Source organism: Homalodisca vitripennis, chromosome 7, assembly GCF_021130785.1.
Source record: "Homalodisca vitripennis isolate AUS2020 chromosome 7, UT_GWSS_2.1, whole genome shotgun sequence".
NCBI classification, from domain to species: domain Eukaryota; kingdom Metazoa; phylum Arthropoda; class Insecta; order Hemiptera; family Cicadellidae; genus Homalodisca; species Homalodisca vitripennis.
The window spans coordinates 137,480,633-137,494,087 of NC_060213.1; the positions used below are offsets into that span (position 1 = coordinate 137,480,633).

Below are 13,455 nucleotides of genomic sequence, written 5' to 3' on the forward strand. Positions count from 1 at the left end.
GTAATTCAGCGAAACAATATCCACAGAAAGAGAGAGAGGGCGTCCTTGCTCCATAGACTTGGAAGCATCAAGACCATCAACGCCCACTCACCATCATCCGACCGTGATAACAAACAGATCATGCTCACATACCGCTGTGCACTTGCACCGTGCTGATCCTAGTGGCAGTAATTCAGCGAAACAATATCCACAGAAAGAGAGAGAGGGCGTCCTTGCTCCATAGACTTGGAAGCATCAAGACCATCAACGCCTACTCACCATCAACCGACCGTGATAACAAACAGATCATGCTCACATACTGCTAACAACTTCCATCGTGCTGTTCCTGTTCGCAGTAATTCATCGACAAAAATATCCACATAAAGAGAGAGGGGGTGCTTGCTCTATAGACCTTGAAGAAACAAGACCATCAACGCCCACTCACCATCATCCGACCGTGATAACAAACAGATCATGCTCACATACCGCTGTGCACTTGCATCGTGCTGTTCCTGTTGGCAGTAATTCAGCGAAACAATATCCACAGAAAGAGAGAGAGGGCGTCCTTGCTCCATAGACCTTGGAGGGAACAAGACCATCAACGCCCACTCACCATCAACCGACCGTGATAACAAACAGATCACGCTCACATACCGCTGTGCACTTGCATCGTGCTGTTCCTGTTGGCAGTAATTCAGCGACAACAATATCCACAGAAAGAGAGAGAGGGCATCCTTGCTCCATACACCTTGGAGGGAACAAGACCATCAACGCCCACTCATCGTCAACCGACCGTGATAACAAACAGATTATACTCACATACCGCTTAGCTCTTATACTTCTCTTGATTGAAATGAAACATAAAAACGCTTTATATGAAGGATGGTGATCTTACACCCTTTATAAGCATTATATGATCAGTTGAAAAAGCAAATACGTAAAACTAAGAGAGAGGAAGGAGTGAGATAGGGATGTGGAAATTTTAAAATTTCTATATATTTTTCTCGAAGCGAAGATTTTTTGTTCCACCTCGAAGCTTTCATCGAGTTGATGCTCCATTGCATTTATATTTTGGAGACCATAATGCTCTGTAGGAACAAATGTACCAACGTGGCAAGGAAAATACTAAACTAGAAGCAAGGGCAAATTTGTACGACGGCATACGAGAGCCTGCCTTCATTAAGTGCTGTATTTGTCAACGGCATTTTATACCATTTTCCAAGTGGTATAAAAAAGAGCTCAGCCTCGTTAAAGATTCTATTAAGACGTCGATTTGCGATCGGATTTGGACGACGTGTGAGACTATGAATGAATCCAGCGTGAATGGATGAATCGCGTTTTATGTTGCACTGACGCATAGTGTGCAACAATTGTTGTCTCATGCCATAAAAGAATATTATTATTATTTTATGACATGAAATACACTTCGTGGAGGGGAAGATTATACTGAAGGTACGCAGCGGCTAAATGAACCGAAACGATGTTGAAACGAAAGGCAAACTAGTCAACTACTGAGTTCCATGCTCGCTTCTGAAGGACATTTTGAGGAAGCGTGCCAGTGGATGTGCTGAGGGTGATAATGTTGCCATTGAACTTTGCGCAAATGGTACCGCGCACATGTCTAAATGGTTGCCCTTCCCCATACCAACCTTGAGGTTAGGTTAGGTTAGGATTATACCACATTGTAAAATCGATCGTGCATAAGCGTAATATATAGTTTAATTTTTGGGATTTAATATTTCAGTTAGATGAAATATGTAAATCATCCCCCTTAGTTTAGATTTTAACCTGTGAATGTGTAGTTCCCATTTTAATTTCGATCCATGATGACTGAAAGGTAGACTCCGAAATATGCTACCAGTAATATCGGGTTTTTCAATATTATTTATATAAATTAAGAATAAAAGTGGTCCAAGAGTGCTACCTAAATACACAGTAATCAACACTCATTGTGTCACTTAAATGATTGTTTATTCAGTAAGTTTGCGTACGTCCAGTCTAGTAGTTTCTGAACCAGATTAGCTCTAATCCGCGAACTCTAACGCATTCTAGTTTTCGAAAAAGCAGGTTTTTTGAAAGGAAGTAGCACTTTATTATCATTATCTAAGGCATCAGTTATAGATTTATTAATTGTGAATAAAGAGTCTGAAGTATTTTTGTTTTTCGAAAGCCGTATTGAGACTCAGACAAAATATTATCTTCAAGGTATTTCTGTATTATTACCTCAAGACGATGTGTGACTGTTACGAAGAAGAAAATGGTAAGGATGTCACGGCATAAGCGTAGAGAGTCTGTGATGTGAACGTGAAGACTCCTACACACCAAAGGTAAGGTATTCTATCTTGTCGGCAATTGTTATTGGCACTTTTCTTCGTTTTCTAGCCGTACCAAACCTAAAGCCAACTAAAGCCGAGACTCTTCCGGGATATTACTGCGCTAGAAAGCCAACGGCCTTGTTTGTCTAGTGGGCATAGCGGTTATGGCAATAGAGCCGAGTCAAGCAATGTCGAGCGTGGTTACTCCTTGGACGGGTGACCGTTGAGCAATCCTTGCTAGTAATCCACCCACCTGCTCGTCCATTGGTGGTGGTTACAAGTTCCTCTTAAGCCGTTGCTTCACCTTGCTTACAAAACAGATAAGGCGCAACACTGAAAACATACAGATGACTCTTTTATAAAAAAGCTTACCATTACGAAAGGCCACAAGATAACAATCTTGACAAACCAGAATGACGCTACTCGTAATATTTCAACAGGACCAGTCAGATATGTCTTTTTATACCTTAACAGTGTAATGATTTCTGATTTTAATGAGGTAACATAATATTTATGCCTTCTGACTCCCAACTGCATAAATTGTAAATTTTTCAAAGAGAACATATATAATGATTTTCCAATTATTTATCACATTGAGCTCTAACAGGGAAACTTTATGCCCAACTGTACAACAAAAAATACTCGCAGAAAATGTATGGCACATTTGTTGGTTCTTATAAAAATAATCATTACATAACTACCCAAGAGTTTTTTATATTGTGCTTTGGGATCTATTCAGGAAAGACCAATTCTGTCAGAAAACGTGTCTCCATACAGGATGGTAAGGATTCTAGGGCACACTTTTGGTGCCTGTCCATCTTGCACGAAAGGTTATACTCCTTGTTCAATGCAATACTCTCCACTGCCTGTAGGTTACGATGGCACATCCTGTGAAGGACGGCGCGCACGAGACTTTGGGCACGGAGCCTGGACCTCTAGAGATGGAAATGTCGATGACCCAATGGTCCCAACAATGTATTGAGCTGCAAGGGCTGGACGGCCGGAAGCCGCATTCATATGTAGATATGAGATGGACATTCCGGTGTGCAATCGACCCGGGGTCGTGTCCATACTGTGCCCACAGGATCCTGCCCACCGCCAAAAGCTCTTGGATTAAGTTGGGGGACTCCAGTCTGTCTGGGTCTGGAGCCGCAAATACCCCAGTGCATCCCCTCCAGTTCTAATGCTTTTCGGCTCTTAGTTCATCATCGTTATGAACCCTTCACAAAGGGAGCACGTCTAAAAGACTTCTATTACATTGAACCTGCAATTGTATTTGGCATTGGCATTGTAATTGCATCTAATTCGGTTACTTCAAGTTCAAATTTATGGACTGGAACTTGACATGCATTTCAACACTAGACAGTCTCTACTCCCAACTTCAAAATTTGGCACTTAGAATCAGTATCAAAGCGGTTTGTTTAATTTATAATGTCATCATTTCACTGCTTGTATTTAATTGATTACTTTTGTTTAACCCATACCACGTATCATCATTTTATTAATGATTTGCAGCAAATATATTTTTGTAAACAACACGACAATAATAACTAAACAGAATTTTAAATATCCCTTAGACTGAGAGTGAAGGAATGATTAATGATTCATAAGAAACCAAAACATTGGAAAATTTCAATTCCTCCGACTCTCACACACGGACTATTTGAATCCAATAAACTTCTGCAAATCTGGGACGTCGACGGTCTTCTTGTTAGCTGAGCGTTAGCGAAGCCTATCTTTAAAGACTGAAAATTCTATCTTAAGTTTTTTTTATCTGTCTCTATCTGTCCGCACGTTATCTTGATAACAATCTGAATTATAGACTTGAAGAATTGAACGAAACGTAAATCCATGGGATTTGGCTGAGCATTACAGACCATTTATATATTGGTTTTATGGGTAAATATGATGGCAACGAGAAAATCGCAGAGCTCATAAATTTGTAAACGAACGTTGGAGACTCTTGGTAGTTCCTTAACGTAAGCACCCAAGATTTTAAGCCTAAAGTAGCCAAGAACTCAGCACTTTGAGAGCTCCAAAAGTTTAGTCTAGTCACCGTGTAGAACCAGACGATGTTCTTAGCTATTGTAATTTTGAGACAAAGACAGACTTAATGACCTTCTATCTCGATATCTGTGGCAACGTTCGCAGAATACTAAACACAGACACTCTGTCTGACACCCGAATGTCAATGACACACAAGTCTCGTCTGTTTTAAGATCATGACAAACTTACAGGTCTCTCGTCAGTATTGACCACGTCCCTGTCAGAGTCCACTCAGCATTGTCAAAGTCGCGGGGTCGCGTTTGATGCTATCACCACAAGCCATTGGTTTGGAGAGGCAGATGCCACACCGTCTATAACCTATCATAGTTTGAATTTGCGTTAAAGAAAGAACATCTTAAAATCTATTTACAACCGTGGAAAGTTTCATCAGTACTTTCGATCTCGAACTGTACCGATTTTCCCTCTTCTTCAACCTTATCAACTCCTCGCAAGGGTTTGCAGTCCATGGGAACTGGCCAAGAAGGATACTGGCAAATTTGAAAAAAACATCCAAAGAGTCGAGGTCTAAAGGAAGCAAAACCCACCCCAGTAATTGATCCCAAACCCTAATCCGTCCTTCCTACCGTGAAGGACTCTTGGCCATAACTTCTCCCGAATACGTTTTCCAATATCCTCCACTGTTACCAGTAAGACAATTTCGCAACCAAGAGATTTTCTTCTCGCCCCACTCATAACGGGCTATGCCGTAACGTGACCGGACTGATGGCTTATACAACCTTTGCAACCTACTGACAATTTCCAGACAGGGGTCGACACGGAATGTGTATAAAATGCCCATTTACATATCATTGGGTAATCGCAGCGATTGGTAAACTTTGCTCGCAAAAACATTCTGCACGTTACTTTACCAAACAAAAACTATTATGGAAGCCAAGGGAATGTATAGAAGCGCTAATATTTCCAGGTCGCATTACTAATCTAAACACATACCGACCCATGTCTTTAATATCCATTTTTTCAAAGAGGTCAGAAATACGTGTTGACAAGTAAACAGTTTCGACTTAGGCTGAAAGGCCAACGCTAAGAAAATGTAATATACCTAAAAAGAAAATTCTTGAACTTTCTTAGCACATACAGTGTTTCCGAATTCCCTTCGTGCGTTTCTAGATGGGCCCACACGAATCAAAGTGGTTGATTTTTTGTTGCAATCGAGGAGTAAGAAATCTGATTGTTTCAATCTTAACTCTTGTATCGCTAACGCAACTTCGCTTTATTATCTTATCTTGTACCTTCTCGTATCTTATCGCTATAAGATAATTCAACAAAATCTTCCCTATTCTAGATTACAATGATGCAGTTTATACTATTCGAATTTGTGAGCACTACGTTTATCTGGGGTTTTCTTGGAATATTCGGTGACGTCAACTTTACGCACCAAACACTGTCTGTGTTCAAACAAAAGATATTTTACGTTTTTGGTCACTCAATGGCACGAAAGTTAGTGTAAAATATTTACAACGTAAAGTCGGTTAAAAACCGGATGATGAGAAGCAAGTGGAACGTCTCACCATTATTTAGCATTGCAAATAGCCCACTTTACAATTCAACGCGCGTGTAAATGAAGACGTCCGAGACCGTTTTACAATAGCAGGACGTCTTTAATGGGTTGTCATTTGATTTTGGCGCCTCGAATGTTTTACTTCGCGTACCGTCAGTTTGGACACTAGGGTACATCTTTCGAATGGACAGTAAAGAGTTTTTACCTTTCAATATTTAACTTCCACATATTCCAACAAGATACGGTACTTTGAATTTTTCTTTATGTTTGTTTAGCTTTTTGATAACAGCTGTTTTTATTTGAAGAGATCCTTGATGGGATGAGGTGTTTGTTGAAAGGTCTGACAATTACTGGCCTACGGTGAGCAAGAAACTTATGGGTAGACTACCTTTTTGTGTGTTTTCGTTCAATTATTAATTATGCAAAATGTGTAACGTTGAAATTAAGACAAAATGTGAGTTTCTATCTAGAAAGAGTGAAAATAGTGTCTACTAAAAGATATCTCTTCAGTTTGTCATGCCGATACAATAAGAAATCGTCAAATAAAACTACATAAATAATGTCGTTTTAATGAAAATTTTGAATCACTTTTTGATTTTGAAAAGAGAACTGGTTAAAGAAAATGTAAAAAAACCAGAAAAGGAGGTTTCAATATAGATAAAACAAGTTCCGATTGTTAAAGTTAGATTTGTTTATTATTACTAAATCTAACAATAACTATTGGATGAGTCGATCTATTACTTCCAAAACTTATTGACCAATCGATCGACAGTTATGTCATTGGTGTTACTGTTTTCGAGTACAATCTTCGGGGTAATCCCCCCTTGTATTATTAGACCGTACACCACGGTACACCTTGTGTCGATCCACCGACAAATCCCGGACTCTGACGGCCCGGGGCGGCCTGCAACTTCTATCGGCGTGGCGTGTACGCGGCTACATTCCGATCAAACCTGAGTCCAGTCGTCTTCCGGCCCTTAATTTGCCTCATTTCCGCCACCATCTATCATCAGCTCGCTCCCAACTCCCGGCATGCCCCAGCCTCCTCTGTTCTCCAGAAGGTAGCCTCCTCTGAGTCGCAGAAGGAGCCAGTGAATGAACCCTACCCTTTGATGGCCCACGAACGCCAACAGAAGAATTTAGTGATTGTTCAACAACAGGTCAGAACATAAACATTGACACCTTTCAAGTTGGAAATCTTGCGATGATATTATATTGTTAACAACATTGACAAATAGAGACATTACCGAAATTGAAGTTGGAGAGGACACAGTATTTGGCTAAGCGTTAGCGAAGCCTTTCACTCAGAACGCTACAACAATTTTTTTTTCTGCCTTCCTTCCGCAGGATGTGTAGAGAACAAATTGAGCTATAGAGATGAAATACTGTACGAAACTTCAGCAAAGCATGGCGTACTTCATTCTACACATAACACAGATATTAAGTTTAGCTCCAGTTCACCTTCCTCTTACGTGCAGTCATGTTCGTCTGAAGGGGTCAAAAAACAGTTGGCGACGAAGAACGTAGAAGCTCAAAACGAAATCCCCTGCATCGTTTCGACATCAGAGACACCCAAACCACAACAAGTTATTAGATCCCTTTACAAGAACATGACTTCAGATTTCAGGAGTCAAGTCTGCAACAACATCACATTTCAGATGCTGCACGTAAGAGGAAGGTGAACTGGAGCTAAACTCAATACTCCTTTCTGTTCTTTGTTTGAAAGTTATTTTTGACGATGGAAGGATTGTGAAGGAAGCAGGATTTTTCCGGACATTTGCCATCGTTCAGTGAAACAAGAAAACAGTAACACTACGTTTCGAGATCTGCAATCTGATCTCTTCTTCAGGTAAAGAACTAACCTAATACATAATTACAAACTAGGTTAAAATAAACAAATCTTACTAAAGCGTTGTGGCAGCGCTTGTGGAAAACGCTTTAGTAAGATTTGTTTATTTTAACCTAGTTTGTAATTATGTATTAGGTTAGTTCTTTACCTGAAGAAGAGATCAGATTGCAGATCTCGAAACGTAGTGTTACTGTTTTCTTGTTTCACTGAACGATGGCAAACGTCCGGAAAAATCCTGTTTCCTTCCTTTCTGTTGGTGTGAGAGCAATAGTACCTACATTGCTCTGAATTCATCCGAATCACATATGGAATACATGGATGACCCAAAATTCACCTGTGGCTATCCAAATAATTGTACAGAGCATACTGAAGAGCATATGGCAGCTGATGAGTATTCTATACATAATGCAGCTATGGTAGGATTGGTTGATTCAATTTAATTTTGAGTTTAGCTCCAGTTCACCTTTCTTTTATTGCAGCATCTGGTGTCTGAAACCATCTCAGACTTGACTCCTGGAATCTGGAGTCATGTTCGTCTGAAGAGTTCCAGAATTGTGTATCTCAGGAGACAATCAGACTACAACTTCACCTATTTATAGGTCTCTCTGATGTCGAAACGATGTAAATATTTCGTTTGAGCTTCGTCGACGACTTTCTTTGGATCTCTCCAGGAGTGAAGTGCTAATGATTATTGTTTGATACTGCTAAGATACTACTAGGTGAGATCCACATGTGCCCAGAACTCCACATTCTTTAGAAGACCGATTTCGCACCAAAAGACCATGCACGACAAGACGCTGTAACGAACGGTCTCAATATATTACTATTGAGACAGAACCGGCCTTAACGAATGGTCTACGTTTAACATACGAGTACATTCTTTATTGCTTCAAACGGCCACTACTTGTCACTTGTAAGTCGTAACCTCTTTAAATACCACATCGAGCGTTTTAGTGTCTTTCATCAGTGCCAAGGCTGTGCTACAGGTCAAACTCCAGTGCCATCTCAATGGTGCTTTACGCGTCTACCACCTGTTCTACAGCACATTGCTGACACGAGCCTGAGCATTTCGCTACTAAATTTGGATGTTCCTTTCGGGAACCCAAAGAAAATATATTTCACCCATGCTGTTGAGACAGACACTTCAGTGCTCTCCAAGGGTTCATAATACGAGGGTCACTCTGAAAACTTTGAGATAGAGGTAGAAAGCGCATACCGCAAAAATCTTATCATTCTTATCTCATTGTCTGAAAGCCTAGCACTACCTGACAGCAACTTGGGTTCATCAGGGTAAGTGTCTCTTCAAGATCAATTTCGTGAAGGTATGGACTTTTTAGGAGAACATTTTCGGGCTATGATTTTATACGATTTTGAAGTCAGGTAGAACGTCTAAAAACTGCATTTTGTTCTGAAGCACCACCCCGTGCTACAGTTGTAGGGTTGTATTCGGAATTTCGAAGGCGCTGTAGCGCAATTCAAGATGAAGAACGTCCGGGAAGTCCGCAATCCTCCGTCACTCAAGAAACTTTTTTGAGGCGCGCGCTATGATCCCAGAGGACAGAAACTGCTCTTATTTAATGATCGAGGATTTCCTAGGAATTGAACCCGCAGCAGTGCAAGTAAATCTTGAAAGACATTTTAAAATTCAGGAAATTTTTGTTATGGATGGGTATCTCAAAAACTTGATACACTTGAGCAGAAACCTGACAGAGCAAGAATCAACTGGTAGACCTTCCAACTGATTAAAAAGACAAACCTTCCTCCACAATGGCCAAGAAACTATGATCAGTGTAGAAAGTAATGTACTGCCCTGATTTCCTTCAGGATTACGGGAGTGGTTAAGGCTGGTGAGGGCTACAGGATTGTCACAACAAGTTGGTACACTGAACGATGTTTGTCCGAAGTTCTTCATGACTTGAACATTAAGGGTTTAGTTTTGCACCACGACAATGCCTCTTTACAGATGCAACATTTTTTAGTTTTGGGCCAAAAATGGCACGAATATGATGGAGCACCTTCCTTTTCCACCCGATTTCGCTATGTGAGATTTTCGGTTATTCTTCAAATTGCGCGGCTGTCACGTTTCTTCAGAATCTGAACTTCTTTATGAGATTCGTACAGATTTTTGCCCCATTCCAAAAATTGAGAGGTCGGGTGCATCAACGAGTCTGGAAAGTGAATTTCCATTGGAGCGGATTTCTTTGAGTTCGCCTAACATTTGGTAAGTCTAGCACAAAACTGTTTCACGTATCTCTAAAATTCCAAAGTGATCCTCGTAGTAATGAATATTCAAATATATTGAGTCTCCGTTGATTCTTAAAGACAGTATTTCAAACAAACACCCCAACCTGGTGAGACGGTACAATTCTGACCTGGTCACCTCCGGGGCTGCTGTTGAGGTTATGGAGACTGTTAGCTCCAGGGGTGCTGCTGAGGTTATGGAGACTGTTAGCTCCAGGGGTGCTGCTGAGGTTATGGAGACTGTTAGCTCCAGGGGTGCTGCTGAGGTTATGGAGACTGTTAGCTCCGGGGCTGCTGTTGAGGTTATGGAAACTGTTAGCTCCGGGGCTGCTGTTGAGTTTATGGAGACTGTTAGCTCCGGGGCTGCTGTTGAGTTTATGGAGACTGTTAGCTCCGGGGCTGCTGTTGAGGTTATGTAAACTGTTAGCTCCGAGGCTGCTGTTGAGTTTATGGAGACTGTTAGCTCCGGGGCTGCTGTTGAGGTTATGGAGACTGTCAGCTCCGGAGCTGCTGTTGAGGTTATGGAGACTGTTAGCCCCGGGCTGCTGTTGAGGTTATGGAGACTGTTAGCCCCGGGCTGCAGTTGAGGTTATGGAGACTGTTGCCGTACGGCGAGCGCGTCGTGCGGGCTCCCCGTGAAACAAGGCGGCTGGAATGTCAGGTCATAGGTCAGGCGAGGCATTCCTCACATTTCGATAATACCGCCCCCCCCTCCTACCCCTCACCCACAGGCGATCTTATCGCTTCCCAGAAGGATCGATTCGCGGCCAACTAAATATTCCAGTTTATTGTGCTCGAGTGAGGGTAAAACTGTTAATTTGTGAGGCCATTCCTTCCATCCGCGGTCCTGGTGACTCAGGACTCGACTACTGCCAGCTGCGTCCAGGTGAGTCTGTGGGAAACAATTCGGTAAATATGGTAACGGGCTGTTACCCGGGGCCCCGCAATCTGCTCGAGGATGGCCTTTATTTTGACGAGTCACTTCCCAGAGGCACGCGATGACCGGCTTTGAGCATCTCTGAGTCAGAGTCATAAATCGCGAGATCAAGAATTGTATCTCATTTCCGACAGACGCAATCTTAACCTAACCGCATTCCGAAGAACATCCACTATTTTTTAATTTCTCCCCACAGGCAGTACAACACTCTCTGTAGTATTTTTAATACCAAACCCACTTAATAATTCACAAATGTTCCGGATTTTCTGCGCTCTTAAGGACTCTTTTCATTCTAGTCAGCTTTGAAGCTTTATAACTTCCTCAAAATCGGAAAAAATCTTATACCCAATTCAAAGTTTTTCTACTCCACTACCCCTGGAGCCAGGCTTTTAACATTTAACAACAAATCATGTTCCACTATTTTAACCTATATGGTAATATTTATTTGATCTACTTTATAATTAATTTGTAGATTTCAAAATAATTAGCCACGTATTTAGTACCAGTCTGGCTCACTGCGGACTCAGGTATTGCTTCTTATCTGCTTACGGAAACCACAAGGAGGGTCTTTCGAGAAAAGTGACAGATTCAGGATCGGATTGCAGATCTCGAAACGTAGTGTTACTAATTTTTTTAATGGTCGTAGCCATAGTAACAAATTTAGGTACACCCTAACACTTTACAAATATAAAAATTGGTTATTATTTTACAATTTTTTTGTAATTAAAAAAATAACTTAACCTTAGTAACACATTTAGCCTTTCTCGTGCCCGAATAAATTGTATATCTCACATTCTAATATTTATTATATTATCATACTTTACCAGGTGCAGTCCCACCACTTATATTTTAAAATTGTTTATGCTTCATGTTCTATGCTATTATTATCTCTACATTCTACTGAAAAACTTAATGGATGAAATATATATTTATAGTAAAAATTTATTTTTTACAAACTTTTTAAAGTACGGATACAAAAATGATTAGCCACTTGTGGCAAAATGACCCTGTTAGTTCCAAGGTTATACAAGAAAGGCATACAAGAACGTCATGCGTAGTCACATTAAGACTTGCGCATTGTTACCATTGTTCCTTCCACCCAAGTTTCGCTTTTCTTGGTATCTACCCACCGCCCCCCCCCGGGCGATCATGCCTTACGGGAGACTGCCCACGTATCAAGACTTTTCTTTCATACTCTTTTCTCTTCGTTTCAACTTATGTTGATAGCAATGTAAAATATACACACACACAAAATAAAACGCCTTCACTATAAAAATCGGCACTCGGGTCACTATCTAGGACAAGAGACAACTAAATTCGTTCAATACGGTAAGGCTGCGCCTCTCTAACCGAGAGGTCACGGGTTCGATTCCGGGAAGGGCAAGAGCTATTTCCAAAAGGGTTTGAGCAGTTTTACCTTTGAATATTATATACCGCATTTACATAGAAAAGACCTTCTAACAAAACTTTATAATTTTAAAGTGACCCTTAGTTTCCCTAAAGCTTGAATTTTTATGCAAAAGGAACAACACTACTAAAGTCCAAGAAAACATCACGAAATTTATCAAAGCAATTCAATGAAGGGTAAAATTAAAAAATGTCCTTTACTAAAATGTCATAATTGGTAACATTTTGTATATACAGTAATTAAATCTGTCGTAAAATGCTTTAAACGCTCATTTTCAACGCAAGGTATTAAATAATTTTGTATATTCAAAGTTCTCTATTTCTCACAAAATCTACAGTACAGCATGAGAATACTATGAAAGATAAAAGGTAACTTAACGTTTATACATCCATGGTTTTCTGTAAGGCTAACTTATTTGGAAACAATACAAAACAAAAAAAACGAACAGCAACACACCTTGTATAGTTAAAACATGGAAAACTAGTGTATGCAATTTTAACAGATGCAATTAACTCAAAGAAAATTAATAACATATTTTACAACTTTAACAACCAATTTATCAATATATTTTACCCTATGCCCCCCCTGTAGTTTGAATTATTGTGTGAAAGATCATTCAAACAAGCCTGAAAATAATTTTATAAATATATTCAAAGTTCTCTATTTTTCAATAAATCCATAGGACAGCATACAAGCATACAACATGCCTTAACAGATAAAAGGTACATTACAGTTAATATCCATGGTATTCTGTAAAGCTAACTTTGTTGGAAACAAAACAAAACAAAACAAAAAAACTAACACACCTTGTATACTGAAGACTCTTGGAGCAATTGAAAAAAACTTATAAATACTACTAAATATAAATAATACAATATTTTTTCTAAATATTTTTGGACGTGGCCTGAAACGAAAGGTTTCATCATCAGGCGACTCTACAAATAAATAATTACATAATTTTTATTACAATTAAAATACCATATGGTGTAGATATGCAGATACAAAATTTTGGAAATATTTCAGCCAGTATAATTTTTTAATAAACTGTGAAGAAAGAAGACTAGAATTTTCAATAGGGCCTTATTCACTGTTTATGAGTTTTTCTATTTATGTTTATGTGTAGTGTTTCCCAAACATTTAAGTTCATCGGTTTTGTTACTT

The 13,455-nt window shown here is 39.9% G+C and overlaps 1 protein-coding gene across 1 annotated transcript in view; it reads right to left on the reverse strand.

Moving 5' to 3' along the window:
• LOC124366401 (elongation factor-like GTPase 1) overlaps positions 1-13,455 on the reverse strand; it is a 271,013-nt gene that overhangs the window by 36,541 nt on the left and 221,017 nt on the right.